The sequence below is a fragment of the Trichosurus vulpecula genome, chromosome 7, assembly GCF_011100635.1.
Source record: "Trichosurus vulpecula isolate mTriVul1 chromosome 7, mTriVul1.pri, whole genome shotgun sequence".
NCBI lineage: Eukaryota > Metazoa > Chordata > Mammalia > Diprotodontia > Phalangeridae > Trichosurus > Trichosurus vulpecula.
Genome location: NC_050579.1, coordinates 143,223,394 through 143,227,107, shown reverse-complemented (window position 1 = coordinate 143,227,107; position 3,714 = coordinate 143,223,394). Strand labels below are relative to the sequence as shown.

Below are 3,714 nucleotides of genomic sequence, written 5' to 3'. Positions count from 1 at the left end.
TTCCATGAAGGTTTCTGTGATTTTTCTGCCCCAAAACCAAATTATTTTTTCTCCAAAACCTACTACTCCTTCTGACTGCACTGTCTTAGGGTACTACCACTGGTCTCAGATCAAAAGAAGAACTTTAGTGCTATTTTCCATTCCATCTCTCTCATCTCATATCTAACAAGTTACCAAGTTCTCTTGAGCTATCATACCTGCGTGATTTTGAGCAAGTCACTTGTCCTTTCCCGACCTGTCTTCTAATCTGTAAAAGGGGCTAGATGTCCTCCAACATCCCTTCTGGTTCTAATTCTATGATCGCATAATCATCTCTGTTCCACGGCTACCACTCCAATACAAGCCCTCATTGTATACAAATATTTTTATAACTAGTTTTTATTTATTCTCTCATTCTTCTGATGTCTCTTTAATACCACTGCTAATGAAAAAATCTGGTCATGATGCTTCTCTGATCAAAAGCCTTCAATGGTTCCCTATTGAATGTTGAAGAAATTTCAACCTCTTTTGAATGGGATTCAAATCTCTCAATAACATAGCAATACTTGACTTTTTCAGCCTTATCTCATTCTAGTCTCTTTGATATAGCGTATAGTCCAGCCCACTTGGACCATTCAGTATATCCCATGTATTTCTTAGACTTTCTACATCCTTGACTTTTTCATGTTATATTCTATGACTGGAATGCTCTTTCCCTCTGCCCAACCCCATCAATTAAGTTCATCTTAAAGATGACCCCTGCTCTCAGTTTCTGTTCTCTGAGCCCAGCAGAGGAAGCACCATCCAGAAACTCAACATGTTTATTTACAAGTTCCAGGCAAGAGATATTTTCATGTCTCATGGAAACCCCACTGTGGAAGTTGATCTCTACACTAAAAAAGGTCAGTTCCAAGTTGCTGTGCCCAGTGGGGCTTCTACTGGTATCCATGAAGCCCTAGAGCTCTGTGACAATCATAACATCTGCTATGTGAGGAATGGTGTCTCAAAAGTGGTTGAGCATATTAATAAAACTATTGCACTGACCCTGATTAGCAAGAAACTGAATGTTGTGGAGCAGGAGAAGACAGACCAATTGATGATAGAGATAGACAGCACTGAGAATAAATCTAAATTTGGTGCAAATGCCACATTGGGAATGTCTCTGGCTGTCGATAAGGCCAGAGCTGCTGAGAAAGGTGTCTCCCTGTACCACCATATTGATGACCTTGCAGTCAATGATGGTTATCCTGCCAGTTCCCACCTTCAGTGTGATCAATGGTGGCTCCCATGCTGGTAAACAAGCTGGCCATGCAGGAGTTCATGATCCCTGCTGTTGGAGGAGCAAATTTTAGGAGGTCATGTGCATTGGAGCTGAGGTCTACCACAACCTGAAGAGCATGATTAAGCAGAAATATGGACAGAACACCACCAATGTAGGGGATGAGGGTGGCTTTGCTTCTAACATCCTGGAGAATAAAGAAGCTCTGGACCTGCTAAAGAATGCTATTGGTAAGGCTGGCTATACTGATAAGGTCATAATTAGCATGGATCTTGCTGCCTCAGAATTCTTCCAATCTGGGAAATATGACTTCAGCTTCAAGTTTCCTGATGATTCCAGCAGATACATCTCCCCTCTGAGCTTGGGGACCTCTACAAGAGCTTCATCAAGGACTGTCCAGTGGTGTCCATTGAAGATCCCTTTGAGCAGGATGATTTAGGAAGCTTTTAAAAATTTCACTGCTCCTGTAGGCATCCAAGTGGTAGAGGATGATCTCATAGTGACCAATCCCAAGTGCGTTGAAAAGACTGCGAACTAGAAAGCCTGCAAATGCCTCCTACTCAAAGTGAACCAGACTGGCTCTGTAACTGAAGCTCTCCAGGCATGCAAACTGGCCCAGTCCAATGGGTGGAGATTGGTGGTTTCCCATCATTCTGGGGAGACCGAAGATACCTTCATTGAAGATCTGGTTGTGGGGCTCTGCACTGGGCAGATCAGGACTCGTGCCCCCTGCTGATATGAGCATCTGGCCAAGTATAACTGCTTCACAGAATTGAGGAAGAGTAGGGCAGCAAGGCTAAATTTGGTGGAAGGAACTTCAGAAACCCTTGGGCCCAATAAACTCTGTGGCCAGGAGGCCTAAGAGCTTGCAGGTGCCAGTCACCTCTATGGAAGTCTACTGTTGCCCTAAGAATAGGTAGCACCAAGTACTAGACCAGTTTTGTTTTGTGGGCAGGGGCCTCTGCTGCTTAACCTCCCTCTTCCTTTCACCTTTCTGTAATGTTCTCACTGCTTCATTAGAACTGTCTTACACCAGACACTACCTAATCATCTGGCTCTCTGAAGGAAGACCCTTATCATCCTGTGACTGGGATAGAATGACCTGGTCTTACCCCCAACTCTGGTGTTGATATGTGAAGCCATGTACTTGTGATGCAGCTCCAGTGAGCCCACAGGCCAGATCCTTAGTGGCTTTTATGTGCAGTATAAAAGTTTTCAGTAACCCACTGGTAAAAAAAAAAAAAGATAACCTCTTCCAGGAACCCATCATTAATAATCTTTCTCTTCTCATATCTCACATAGAACATACTTTCATAACTTATTATGCACTATGTATGTTTTGTGTTGTCATTATTATTATTAATATTATCACTATCATCATTCAGTTAATCTGCCCACCCCTTTGCTTCTCACAAATGATACTTCATCTCTGATATCCATGCCTTTGTATGGGTTGGTCATTATGCTTGGAATGTGCTGCTTCTTTATCTCCACTTCACAGTCTCTTCTTTTAAGATGCAACTCAAGCACAATCTTCATCATGACTCCTTCTGTGATTCCCCAGTCACTAGTGCCCTCTTTCCCAAACTACTTCATATTTAACTACTTCACGTATATTACTTTGTATATTCTCTGTGTATTTTATATATAATTGTTGTCTCCCCTATTAAAATGTGAGCTATTTGAAAGCAGGGCCTGTTTTATTCTTTGTCTTTCTAGTACAGAGCCTGGCAAATTTTAGGAACTTAAATGTTTGCTGATTGATACTCTGTATAGTGACTTAAATAATGTGATAGCAATTGACTAGTTACAAAATTTAGTTCTTTTTCCATCGACCAATGTATAGTATGAGTTTTACTACAATTGCAGGGTATGACAACTCTGATATTATAATATTTTCTAACCATAGAGGCCACATCATTGATCGCAATATCTAGGTTTTCCAAGTTCTGTACGTATTTGATCCTCACAACAATTCAATAAGTAATTATTCCAGGTTTATTTTATTGATGATGAAACCAAAGCTCATAAAGTGATTTCCCCATGGTCACATAGTTCATTAGTGCCAGAGAAGCGATTTGAACCCAGGTGCCTCCTGACTGCACATCTAGCACATCTTTCTACTAAACCATGTCATTCCCTTACTAAATTGTAAGTTCCATGAAAGCACAGACCAAGAAAGGTAGCGCAGTGTAATAGAATAGGAAAGCAGAAATACCTGGATTCAAATATCACCTCAAGCATTTACTAGTATATATCACTCCAGTTATTTAATTTCCCTGTGCCTCAGTTTCTTCCTCTGGAAAATGAGGGAATTGGAGAATATGGTCTCTAAGGCCCCTTCCAGATCTATATCTATGATGCTATAATCTAAATATCATATTCCACATGACATCTAGCATACTGCTCCACATACAGGTACTTTATGAATGTTCTTTATGTTTACTAAATCTCCC

General features: G+C 41.0%; 1 pseudogene; it reads left to right on the top strand.

Moving 5' to 3' along the window:
• The first annotated feature begins 796 nt into the window (after window positions 1–796).
• Window positions 797–2,098, top strand: LOC118857667 (annotated as a pseudogene).
• The last annotated feature ends 1,616 nt before the right edge of the window (window positions 2,099–3,714 follow it).